The 13,760-nt window shown below is 44.2% G+C and overlaps 1 long non-coding RNA gene across 1 annotated transcript; it reads right to left on the reverse strand.

Annotated features, from left to right (window-relative positions):
* Window positions 1–4,660: 4,660 nt before the first annotated feature.
* LOC310705469 lies at window positions 4,661–9,230 on the reverse strand. Its single transcript, XR_014525314.1, has 3 exons — window positions 9,056–9,230; window positions 8,320–8,363; window positions 4,661–4,823 (listed from the first exon to the last, which is right to left on the reverse strand). It is a non-coding gene; the product is annotated as an uncharacterized lncRNA (long non-coding RNA).
* Between the last annotated feature and the right edge of the window lie 4,530 nt (window positions 9,231–13,760).

Below are 13,760 nucleotides of genomic sequence, written 5' to 3' on the forward strand. Positions count from 1 at the left end.
CTCAACTCCCCCTCTGCTAAGTTATTTAGTTTTACAGTGGTACCTCGGGTTAAGTACTTAATTCGTTCCGGAGGTCCGTTCTTAACCTGAAACTGTTCTTAACCTGAAGCACCACTTTAGCTAATGGGGCCTCCTGCTGCCGCTGCGCTGCCAGAGCACAATTTCTGTTCTCATCCTGAAGCAAAGTTCTTAACCTGAAGCACTATTTCTGGGTTAGCAGAGTCTGTAACCTGAAGCGTATGTAACCCAAGGTACCACTGTATTCAGTGGCGTAGCGTGGGTTGTCAGCACCCGGGGCAAGGCAAGTAATTTGCACCCCCTAACCCGTGGATTTTAGTAGGGGCAGAGAGCCGCGAGTGCGAGCGCGCCCCCCCGATGTTGCGCCCAGTGCGCCCGGCCCCCCCGCACCCCCCACGCTACGCCACTGACTGTATTTATCATATGCTGCTTTTCCTACACAAAAATAAAATCCCATATCATTTCTCTGAAATATCTGTTACTCAAATGAAATTGTGAAAGTTTATTTGAATCCTGCCAGTGAATCCAGTCCATTCTGTTGTTTCTGCAGATAAACTGTAAATGGTTCCCAGACTCTTTTGAAATCCTTCTTGTCCTTCTCTTGTAGTTTGTCTGTTAGCTTAGCCAATTCTGCATAGTTCACCAGCTTTTCTTGCCATTGTTCCTTTGATGGTATTTCTTCTGTCTTCCAGTATAGTGCCAATGCAGCCACTTAATATGCACAAAATATGCACGCTGTGTCCATAAAAATGCACATGTTAGCGAAAACAACTTACAAAAATGTGTTATATTTGGGGAAAATTGATCTGCAAAAAAAAAAGGGTACGCTATGAAGAATTACCGTATTTTTTGCTCTATAAGACTCATTATTTCCCTCCTAAAAAGTAAGGTGAAATGTGTGTGCGTCTTATGGAGTGAATACAGGCTGCGCAGCTATCCCAGAAGCCAGAACAGCAAGAGGGATTGCTGCTTTTGCTGTGCAGCAATCCCTCTAGCTGTTCTGGCTTCTGAGATTCAGAATCCCCCCCCCCTTGTTTGACTCCTCCAAAAACTAGGTGCGTCTTGTGGTCTGGTGCGTCTTATAGAGCGAAAAATACGGTACATACAAAGTGTCTATACTATCAGAAAGCCAACAAAAAATGCTGATGACTTTTCCACGAGGGCTTAAAAAAGAATTTGCAAACTGGTGTGGAAATCTGGAGAAGCGAACGGAAGGAGGGGGGAAATGAGAAATGAAAACTGACAGGTGCCTCCATCTCTAGACAGTGCCTGAATCAATCTCCCACCTCCTGCCTCCAGTCCATTCACACATGTGTCCAGAATGCAGTCAACGGCCAAAGCACAGAGAAGTCGTTTCGCAGGCCTGCGAGGGGAGTCAGCCGCCAGGCAATACCATGCACATTTTATGTATACATAATATGAATTAAATTAGCATGGTGGTGCCACACCACGGGTTCTGATCCTGTTTTATACACACGCTGTAAAAAGAAGATAAGGGATTAAAATAAATAAATAAACAAACAAGGTCTCCTTAAAACTTGCTGACGACAAGAGCTGCAGAAATGATGACTGTGAATTGCTTGAATGGTTAAGTCCTTGGTATTACCACTGTGATGGTTTTAATTGGGTTTTAATTACGTTTTAATATGATGGCTTTTATTGACATTCTAAACTGCTCCTCTAGTTGAAAAGGCAGATTAGACGTTTGAAGGTTTTTTTAAAAAAAAATAAATTGTTGTTGCAATTGACATCCAGGGCTGTTTTCTTTTGGCTTAGACGTTGCAGATATAAATACATCCATCAAGGCAAAGGTCTATGGAAGGGGCTGTCAATACTGTGTCCTTCAGATGGGAGAGTACAGCTCCCATCATCCTTCATGCTGGCCTTACTGGCTGGGTCTCATGGGAATTGTAGTCCAATATTGGCTTCCCCTGGTCTAAGGCTGTTGTTGTTGTTTAGTTGTTTAGTCATGTCTGACTCTTTGTGACCCCATGGACCAGAACACGCCAGGCACTCCTGTCTTCCGCTGCCTCCCGCAGTTTGGTCAAACTCATGCTGGTAGCTTCGAGAACACCGTCCAACCATCTCGTCCTCTGTGGTCCCCTTCTCCTTGTGCCCTCCATCTTTCCCAACATCAGGGTCTTTTCCAGGGAGTCTTCTCTTCTCATGAGGTGGCCATAGTATTGGAGCCTCAGCTTCACGATCTGTCCTTCCAGTGAGCACTCAGGGCTGATTTCCGTCAGAATATATAGGTTTGATCTTCTTGCAATCCACGGGACTCTCAAGAGTCTCCTCCAGCACCATAATTCAAAAGCATCAATTCTTTAGCGATCAGCCTTCTTTATGGTCCAGCTCCATACATCACTACTGGGAAAACCATGGCTTTAACTATATGGACCTTTGTCGGCAAGGTGATGTCTCTGCTTTTTAAGATGCTGTCTAGGTTTGTCATCGCTTTTCTCACAAGAAGCAGCCATCTTTTACTTTCGTGACTGCTTTCAATGCAGGAGTGAAATAGGCACACACATTTCTCCCACAGAAACCAATGGGGTTTACATATGCTGGACTTTGGATTGTGCCCATTGAGTACTATTTTGTTTTTAAAAATTATTTATACTTTCCAAGTTTATGCATTTCACTAATTTTGTACATTTCACTAACTTTATAATCATTTTGACATTTCAAAACATGACTTCCTTCCCCCTCTTTCCACAGTTCCTTAAATTTGTTTTTAATATCTTCTGCATATCCAAATTAACTTAATTTGCTCATTTATTCATCTTCTTTAAATATATACTCTTACGAAACTGCAGGTTATTACAATAATCCGGCCAATGTTTTCATCTGTTTCTAATTTATCTGTAAATATTCAGTAAACCATTTCGATTCTTTTATTTTTTTAAAAAAATGTTATCTTGATTTCTTATTCTTCTGGTAAGTTTTGTCATTTCTGCATATTCCATAAGTTTTTGTATCCATTCTTCCTTTGCTGGGACTTCTTCTTCTTTCCATTTTTGGGCAGATAACATACTTGCTGTTGCAGTAGCATACATGAATGAGTTTCTATACATTTTAGGTAGTTCTGTCCCTATAATTCCCAAAAGAAAAGCTTATTCTTTTATTTTTACAAAGGTTATTTTAAACATCCTTTTCATTTCATTATATATCATTTCCCAGTAAGCTTTAACCTTACTACAAGACCACCACATATAAGAAAAAGAACCTTCTTTCTCTTTTCATTTCCAACACTTATTTGATTTAGATTTATACATTTTTGCCACATTGTGTGGTATTTTGAATGCTAATAGTACAAAAAGTCTACTTGTTTCTCCAAAGGTGATGGTTGGGGGGGGGGGATGAGTGCACTAACTGCAGTGCATTGTCTATGTGAGTCACAGCATAAAGAACCAAAAACAAAAGTTGACAAAGTTATGAGCTCTTTGCAAGCACATGATGGATGAAAAGGGAAATCTAGCCAAGGGCTGAGGAACACGATCTGGTTGAGAAACGCGTGATATCAAAATCTCACAGAGATTTAGTGCCGATTAGATGAGAGCTAATGAGAGGACTTTAGGCATAATTATCCGCTGGTGATTAATCACTAAGGTTTCCGACTCTGAATTCGTTATAAAAGCACCCACCATGATCAGCAGGCTCCAATTTCTCCATCAGATAACGGTTTTGGGAAATCTTTCCAAAGCGGCTTTGCTCTGATTTAAGCGGAGATCTTATTTGCGATGTCACCGAAACTCACAATTACCCGATTTGGAATATCGATTCGGCACTCTTGCAGTGCCCACCGGCATTCTAAACTATGTGCCACTCCTCCAATTGTTCCTCTCTGGTTTGGGTTCCAGTCCAAGTTAGAGAAGAATTCCTGACTTGGTTCGTACGAGAAATGCACACGTGTCAGATTCCTCAAGTTTCCCACTAGAGTAGCCTTCTTCAAACATGGCCAATGGAGAGGGACGATGGGAGTTGCCACCCAAAATATCTGGAAGACAGCAGGTTGGGGAAGTCTGCTATACATATTTGTATAGGGAGAAATTCCCATCAAACACACTAGGCTTGCTTCTGAGTCCTCACATCTAGGACCTCTCTGTAAATCCATAGTGTAGACCAGTGGTTCCCAAACTTTTTGAGCTATGGAGAGAAATTTGGCATGGATGGAGCCCTTACACCAAAGCCACATATTTATTTATTTATTTATTTATTTATTTCCAATCTCTTTTTAGTGACACTCAACAAAAACCATCATGTCTTGAGCAATCATGATGTAGTGCCGGACTAAGCTACCCTGCTTCTCCCCAGCTGTTTTGGACTACAACTCCCATCACCCCTGACCTTTGGCCACCCTGGCTCTTGGGTGTTTGGAGTGAAAGTCCAAAACATCTGGATTGGGGAGGGGAGCACCAGCTTCGCAAAGATTTCAATACAGGAACATATATGCGTACATACAATTATTTATCTTGTCCATTCGATTATGTTTCAGAGATGCCTTAATGGAACAAAGCTCTTGCAGAGCAATCCTAAGCGCATCTACTCAGAAACAAGTCTTCTTAAGTTCAGAATGTCTTTCTCCCAGGTAAGCGTGTAGGACTTACTGTGTTTTTTTATTATCATTTCTTTTCTCTTTTTAAAACCAGCATCCAGATTTTTTAAAGCTTTAATTTGCCACCTTTCCAGCGAATGAATGTTCTTTCTTGGGAGCTCTACTGATGTTGTTTTAATCCTGCCTGTGTAGAAAGGAGAGGGATTGGCTTTTGATATGCGATTTTTATTCATGTCCAGCTCTTTGTGATTGCCTAGATAGAAAGAAGGAGCCGAGTTCATGCTAGAGAAGGCGAAAACAATAGCTTCTGTGTTGATTCTGTCAATGCACACAAGATACATTAGCCACTGAATTTACTCAACAGACAGAGAAAAGGCCAGCAGGGATTGTTCCCCGAGAAGAAAGTTTGTTCTACAATGTCTCGGCAGAATGAAAGATGGTTTGATCTAGTGCCTTTCATTTTCAAGGTGTCCCAAAGCACTCCGGAATAATGAACTCTATACCGATAGCGTACCAAGTGACTGAGGCCGTAGAGAAATATGACAGGCTCTGCATTTTCAACAGCTGTCCATAACCTTGGGCCTTCTATCCATCTTAGGGGACACACATAGCCCAAAGAACCGTTAAACGTCTAAGCGCCTTAACCACTTTAATGCATTAATTCCACACTCGAAACAAGGACATCCTCTGCGAGTCGATCTCATTGGGGCCAGGGCAAGTGATGTGCACCAGGGTTAGCTTGCAGGTCTACTCAATAACGTTATTTGGAATTCATAAAGAAATGAATGCACCTGCATGAAATATCCCCCAGGATATTCCTGGCTTGGCCTGAGATTGGCACGGTTTATTTATTTATTTTATTCAGAGTTCTCCATCCTGCTTTATTAGACACTGCGGTTCTCACGGCAAGATAAATCCTCTGAAACAAGGACTCCAATGAAAAGAGTGTTACGAACCATAACACAAGAGAGAGCCAGTGTGGTGTAGTGGTTAAGAGCAGTAGACTCATAATCTGGTGAACCGGGTTCGCTTCCCCGCTCCTCCACATGCAGCTGCTGGGTGACCTTGGGCCAGTCACACTTCTCTGAAGTCTCTCAGCCCCACTCACCTCACAGAGTGTTTGTTGTGGGGGAGGAAGGGAAAGGAGAATGTTAGCCGCTTTGAGACTCCTTTGGGTAGTGATAAAGCGGGATATCAAATCCAAACTCTTCTACAATGCAGTAGAAAAACATGAGAGCGAATGGGGAACAGGCTCCCTCGTAACCACAAACCTAGCTGTAGTCACATGGGCTGGAAGGGGAAAATTTAAAAAGAAACCGCACTGCTCTTTTTTTCTAGGCTCAATTCACGGTGTTCACATTGCTCTTGTTGTCGTTAACCTGCCTCAGATCTTCCAAGTGTCCCTATTTTCCAGGGCCGTTCCTGATTTAGAGAAGCCATCCCGGTTTCTGATTTGATCCCGGAATGTCCCAATTTTCCTTAGGATGTCCCTATTTTCAATGGAGAAATGTTGGAATGTATGGAGTTATCTGACCCCCGAGCCATCTGAAGGCAATCCTGTATACATAAGGTGGTTTTTGTTATTAAAAAAATGTTTTATTATGTTTTTTATATATGTTGGAAGCTGCTCAGAGTGGCTGGGGCAGGCAACCCAGTAAGATGTGTGTGGGGTATAAATAGTAAAATTATCATTATGGAATGGGACGTCCCTATTTTCATCAGAGAAATGTTGGGGGGGGGGTTTGCTGCCCTTCCTCCTAAGGTCCAATAAGGGGTGAGAAGAGTCAAAACACAAATTTAAAAACAACAGGTTGAAGCAGACACAGAAATGAGGTGTTTATAAAGTCCTAAGCCACTTAGGACCCAAATACAGTGGTGCCTTGGGTTAAGAACCTAATTTGTTCTGGAGGTCTGTTCTTAACCTGAAACTGTTCTTAACCTGAGGTACCACTTTAGCTAATGGGGCCTCCCACTGCCGCCACTGCACAATTTCTGTTCTCATCCTGAAGCAAAGTTTTTAACCTGAGGTACTATTTCTGGGTTAGAGGAGCCTGTAACCTGAAGTGTCTGTAACCTGAAACGTCTGTAACCCAAGGTACCACTGTATCAGAATGAACAACTCCATCCTTACAGACCCTCTGGTGTGTTAAGATGGGCAGATGGGGTCCTCTTGGAAGTTCCACCACCCTCAGAAGGTCATGTGAGTGTGATGGCCCATGACTGGCCTTTATCAGTAGCACCCCCTAAACTGTGGAATGCTCCCCCCCACCCAGACATGCAGCTGTATGTTGTATGCAGATGTCAGTTATCCTCATCATTAAGAGCAGAAGCGTATCTTGTAAAACCAGCAGGGTCCTATCAACCAGCTCCTCCTCCCCTTCTCTCCAGAGGAGTGGAGTGTGCTCAGTAAGTGTCTCTTCAGAGGAGGACCAGAAGCCAGCCTGGAAGACGAGACCTGGTTTTTTCGTGTGTTGAAGAAGAAGAAGAAGAGTTTGGATTTGATATCCCACTTTATCACTACCCGAAGGAGTCTCAAAGCGGCTAACAATCTCCTTTTCCTTTCCTCCCCCACAACAAACACTCTGTGAGGTGAGTGGGGCTGAGAGACTTCAGAGAAGTGTGACTACCCCAAGGTCACCCAGCAGCTGCATGTGGAGGAGTGGGGAAGCGAACCCGGTTCACCAGGTTACGAGTCTACTGCTCTTAACCACTACACCACACTGGACTCCGATTACTACATTCTTTGAAAAATGGGAGATTGAAGGGACTAAAATTCAGAGTACAAGTGTCCCTATTTCCCAAGGACAGTCCTGGATTTACAGAAGCTGTCCCGGTTTCTGATCTGATCCTGGAATATCCTGCTTTTCCTTAGGACGTCTCTATTTTCACGGGAGAAAAGTTGGAGGGGAAGGCATCCAAACCACTAATACTTACACTTGCACCACGGAACTTGTCCCCCTTCTCCTGCCCCACATTCCAGCACACTTCCGAAAATCTTCTGCAGAGGATTGGGGAGCCTCCGGAGCAAATTTTGGGGGGCACACAGGGGGAGGAGAGGGAGGAAAGTTTTGTTGTGAAAGCATCAACCCTTTCACCAGTGGAAATAGCTGCTTAGCACAGTACTGGACGCAGCCTGGGTGGCCTGGGCAGGTACCCAGTGGAGCTCTCTGGTGCAGGGGATGTATGCCAGAAAGCTTTTGACAATACAATGGACGGAAAAGGTGTGGGGGGGAGTATTGAGAATGGCATCCAGACATGAAAAGTGATGCAATCTGTTGTTCTGGGCAATTAGTTAGCTCCTCTGAGCCCTTTTGCAAAAGCAGCAAGCAACAGCAAGTTACACTTTTGTTCTATTTTTGGTAAATTATTTTGCCCTAAAAAAAGTTGCCTAATCTGATTAATCTTCCTTTCCCCACTCCCCCCCCCCCTTTAAAGCCGTATATTAATTTGCAAACAGAAACACCTCCAGGTTGTAAAACATCTTGTTATGCCACTTATAACAAGCCGATGTGACAACTTGCGAGATGAGACAGCTTGGCCCATATACATTAGAAGGAATTATATGTCAGTTAAAGATAGGTTAGGACAAGTTCAGGATGGGGGGGGGGGAGGGGAAATCATACTAATTTATAACACCTAATATTTTTAAAGTGTCAGAGTGTCTGGCTCAGAAAGATGGAGCAAATGTAATTAAATAGCCAACGGTAAAGAAAATAAAAGTCAAAAGTGAAATAAACTTGTTGGCTTACAATGATACGGTGAGGGAAGACACTGGGCCATTCTGCTGCCTTGCCTTGCAATGGAAAAGGAAAGAAACTGGTTTTTAAATGTTGGTGGCAGTAGGAATGTAAGGGCATAAGAACGGCCCCATGTCATCAGATGGGGCCATCTAGTCTAGCACCCTTGGAGGGCTTAATTTGGCCCTGCTGTTTGAAGTTTCCCCACTCCTGGCTTTTTACATGAAGCATTTCACTTACAGATGGAAAAGTAACAGGAAAAACCGTATCCCTGGACCCAAGAGTCTTTGAGTGCATTCAGACATGGGGAATATTTCATTTGTTCCCCTGATTATGGTGCAGGCAATTCTGTTCCATTTGCTAATATTCCTTTTGCACCGCTGTATCTGTTGCATGGGACGCGGATGGCACTGTGGGTTAAACCACAGAGCCTAGGACTTGCCGATCAGAAGGTCGGCGCTTCGAATCCCCGCGACGGGGTGAGCTCCCGTTGCTCGGTCCCTGCTCCTGCCAACCTAGTAGTTCGAAAGCACGTCAAAGTGCAAGTAGATAAATAAGTACCGCTTTGGTGGGAAGGTAAACGGCGTTTCCGTGCGCTGCTCTGGTTCGCCAGAAGCGGCTTACTCATGCTGGCCACATGACCCGGAAGCTGTATGCTGGCTCCCTCGGCCAGTAAAGCGAGATGAGTGCCACAACCCCAGAGTCGTCCGCGACTGGACCTAACGGTCAGGGATCCCTTTACCTTTACCTTTATCTGTTGCATTATGCAACTATGGGTTTGACTGAAATACCAGCTTCTCGAGCTAAATTTCATTCACACCAGCGGGCAGAGTGTATAAGCTCCTGGAGGCCAAGGCACTTTGGGCCCCCTGCATTATTTTAAGGGGGCTGGGGCCCCTCAATGTTCAGAGGGCATCTGGCTCTTCCCCTGGCTCCTCGCGACATCAGAATGTTGCAAGAGAGACGTCAGAATGTCGAGTATGTGTGACGCCAGGATGTTGTGTTGGGCCCCCTCAATCATCTTGAGAAGGTGGTGACTCTGGTGGAGTGTGACACTAATGTCATATAATCCAAGAGTTGGAAGGGACCCTGAGGATCATCTAGCGCAGGGACGTCCGACTCCCAAGAGACTGCAATCTACTCCTGGGGAAAAAACAACTGGCAGTGGGTTTTTTTTGGGGGGGGGGGAGCAACTCAAATTTGTTGAGCTTTTTTCAAACAGTAAAAGATAAAGGGACCCCTGACAGTTAAGTCCAGTCGCGAACTACTCTGGGGTTGCGATGCTCATCACGCTTTACTGGCCGAGGGAGCAGGCGTTTGTCCGCAGACAGTTTTTCTGGGTCTTGTAGCTAGCATGACTAAGCCACTTCTGGCGAAACAGGAGTAGTGCATGGAAACACCGTTTGCTTTCCCGCTGGAGCAGTACCTATTTATCTACTTGCACTGGCATGCTTTCAAACTGCTAGGTTGGCAGGAGCTGGGACCGAGCAACGGGAGCTCACCCCGTCGCAGGGATTCGAACCGCCGACCTTCCGATAGGCAAGCGCTAGGCTCATTGGTTGACACCACAGCGCCACTCATGTCCTTCTTTTTAAACAGTAAGTGTGCTTGATTAAAATAAATCGCTCACCAATAACGCAGCCGCTAACAGAGGAACGCAGCGCTACAGCAGGCAGCAAAGGAACGCACACTAAACACAACACAAGGAAAGACAGAGGGGGGATGAGCGGAGACATGATTCTAAACAACACGAGCGATAAGGATCCTACGATCGACCACGATCATCCTGGGATCGACCTGTTGGACACCCCTGATCTAGTACAACCAACTGCAAGGCATGACTATGAAGCTGTCCCATATAGAGATCAAACCTGTAACCTTGGTGTTATCAGCACCAAACTCTAACCAGCTATCATTGGACAACACTGCTACTCAATGCCTGCTTCTGTTCCCCTCTGATTCTTCCAGGAAAACAGCAGGGAAGAACTGTTAACTGATATACCGCCCCAATTTTCATCACTTTGCTCCCAACAATTTTCTAGGTTAAGGGGGCTGCAAACAGATGTGGTTTTTATCCCCCCCCCGAATCAAATGGCACAGAAATAAATGCCAAACATGCACTATATTCCATTTTTTCACCTCAGGAGTGGCTTTTATGTCATGTGAAAGCTGAAACATTACGTGGAAATTAACAATTAAGGAAACGTCAGGGAAATGGAATAAGCTGCCATGTGGACGCAGCCTTTGAAGAAACACTTACATTATTCAAATATGAGAAGAGGTGGATACAAAGAGAATGGGCAAAGTCGAAGGATAATTTGTGAAGAACCGTATCAAATTAAGTTTCAACAGAAGACAAAATGACATTGATGGTATCGGGTCCTCCCCCTTATTATGCTACAGATAATAAAAGTTGTTAACACTTCCACAATATTCCAGGTCTATTAATATATTCCAAGTGCTAAGCTTGCATTATGTCTTGGCTTGCACAATTGTTCTCAGTCTCCTAACAACAACAACGAAAGTCTAGGTGTAAATAGAAACTCATTAAAATCTCTGTCACAATGTGCTACAACCTCATTTATCTGCGGGGCCTAAAATGATTCAAAACAGACTTACAGCTTCTCAATAGGGGTGTTAGCTGTAGAATATTACTTTGACACTGGGCTGCTTGGCTAGGAAGGGATGTGAGGAAGAAGACACGGGAAACAATCAGTTTGGATAAACTGGATCAATTGGGTTGTGATTCGGTGCTCATGAGGCAACCTGAACTTCCCCTGTGGGATATGCAGAAATTTTGAGCAGTGGCTTATTTTACTTGTCTCTATTTGCTGAGTCCAACTGTTCCTTACTCAGTCATGTCTCAGTCTAGAGAAGGTTTCCAAAACTTGGGTCTCCAGCTGTTTTTGGACTACAATGCCAATCAACCCTAGCTAGCAGGACCAGTGCTCAGGGGTGTTTCCTGCATTGCAGGGCGTTGGACTAGGGTCACCTCAGGGTCCTTTCCAACTCTACAATTCTATGATTCTATGCGAGTCACTTTTCCTCATGAGCAAACTTCTGGGCATGCTGTGTACCTGTGGTGGGGGCCTGAGCTGGTGTGGCATGTGGCCTGGGGCCAGTCAGTGAGAATTTTAGGGCTGCATTTGACCCATGGATCTGAGGTTCTCCACCCTTGTTTCAAGCAGTGGGTTGTTTTTATAGCTTCTACAAGGGGGCAAATCCCAAACTTCACAGCCTGACATTTGAGATGTTCTTAATCTCTAAGGCAGTTTGAAGCTTATCAGCAATGTTGGTCTCCTGCTTTTGGACTTTCTCCAATGAACAAAATGCATTCTGCTCAAATGAGATCACAGGATGATTTTTTAATTTTTTTTTACTACAGCAAACAAAAATGTAAAACAGCAGAGAAGTGGGGTCTGTACAGACTCAGGGAAGACGTTAGTAAGCTCCTGTCTTTCATATCCTACCACAAGGCTTAGCTGCTCCCACAACCACTCAGGTTATATTATAAAAAGCTCAGGTTTTGTTTTTTTTAAAAAAATAAGTGCAACCTCATCTCAAGACTTAAGAACTTACTTGGAAGCAAACTCCCTGTTAATGCTACCTACTACCAGAACCATTCCGGTGTAGGTCGAAGAATTCCTTAAGGAGAGACAAGGGTGGAAGGAGATATTTGATTTCATTAAAGGTGGACCCACATAACAGTAAGGGACCTGCAAAAATATGTGAGCCTTTGAAATTCGCACTCCTCCGAATTTTGCAAAAGAGGTATCTAATCAAGTATGGAAGTGAGAGCTGGACCATAAAGAAGCTGGTCGCCGAAGAATCGATGCTTTTGAATTATGGTGCTGGGGGAGACACTTGAGAGTCCCATGGACTGCAAGAAGATCAAACCTCTCTATTCTGAAGGAAATCAGCCCTGAGTGCTCAATGGAAGGACAGATCCTGAAGCTGAGGCTCCAATACGTTGGCCACCTCATGAGAAGACTCCCTGGAAAAGACCCTGATGGTGGGAAAGATTGAGGGCACAAGGAGAAGGGGACGAAAGAGGACGAGATGGTTGGACAGTGTTCTCAAAGCTACCAGCATGAGTTTGCCCAAACTGCGGGAGGCAGTGGAAGACAGGAGTGCCTGGCGTGCTCTGGTCCAGGGGGTCATGAAGAGTCGGACATGACTAAACGACTAAACAACAACAACAATCAAGTAATGTTAACAGGATGCCCCCTGTCACCAGCTCTTCTCCAAAGCCTCCTTGGGTGTTCTTGCCTGGGCAAATATGTCCTTTGACAGCAATCATGCCTCTTTTCCTTGGCTGAGTGGTAAGGAGTGTTTACGTGTGTTTAGAAACCTCTGGCTCTTGTGTGGCTGGAATATGCCTGACAGAAGGGAAGAACTGTGTCCATTGTTCCTCTCACCACATCCACCACTGGCCCTCAGAAGGTTGAGCACAAGAGAATGTGGCCCCCTAGGCTGAAAAATGTTCCCCACCTCTGCTAGGAGGAAATCAGGAAAAATGTGCAGCTTGGACTGTAGAACAAGCATGCTCTGTCTTTACTCATCAACCAGAGGATTGTTGGGGGTGGGGACTACCATGAGTTTGCCTTTTATTGCTATTATTATTACCTGTTTGTAAGCTGCCTTGAGAATCACTCGATTGAGAGGCATAGCTGTCAACTTTTCCCTTTCCTTGCAAGGAATCCTATTCGGAATAAGGGAATTTCCCTTACAAAAAGGGAAATGTTGACAGCTATATTGAGAGGTGAAGCATACATATTCTAAATAGCTGATTTCCCCCCCCTAAAGTAATGTGTACAAAAAAAAAAAGCATATCCTGGGACAGAGTGTGCATGAAAATGCATATATTCATGAAAACAACATACAAAAAACACACATGGTTTTTTTTTTTTAAAAAAAGATGTAGTATTTGGCAAAATTGCAAAGTGTATGATAGGAGAGGTTACACCAAAATGCTGGTGAAATTTCATGGGAACTTTAAAAATAACCATTAAAAGATGTGGAAAATTTGAGATTGGAGAAACTGAGAAACTGAGTGGACCTGAAACTGTCAGATTTGCACATCCTTTGGAAAGACCACGAAAACATAGCTATGGAGCAATTGGAGTGGGTAGGTAGGAATCGCCAAGCGAGAAGCTGAAAATAATTTTCCATCTCAGATTTTAATCCAAGCTGGAGAGGATTTGGAGGGCTTGCAAACTTGCCCCTCCCCAGATCTCAGTTTGGGAGACCATTGCTGCAACTATAATACAGATTAGGGTGGATTTTGGGTGGTGGTTAGGAATCGCATGCTTTCAAAACCTTCCTGTGTACTTTAGTGATGTAAGGTTCTCATGCATTCTCCCCTGACCCTGAGAGTTGTAGATTTTTCAAAGTTTTCCTAATCGCAGTGCAGCAGAAGATAGGTTGGCTGGTGGAGGCTGAGGCTGGCATTC

This window comes from Podarcis liolepis, assembly GCF_965112155.1.
Source record: "Podarcis liolepis genome assembly, chromosome: 4".
In the NCBI taxonomy this organism is placed as follows: Eukaryota; Metazoa; Chordata; class Lepidosauria; order Squamata; family Lacertidae; genus Podarcis; species Podarcis liolepis.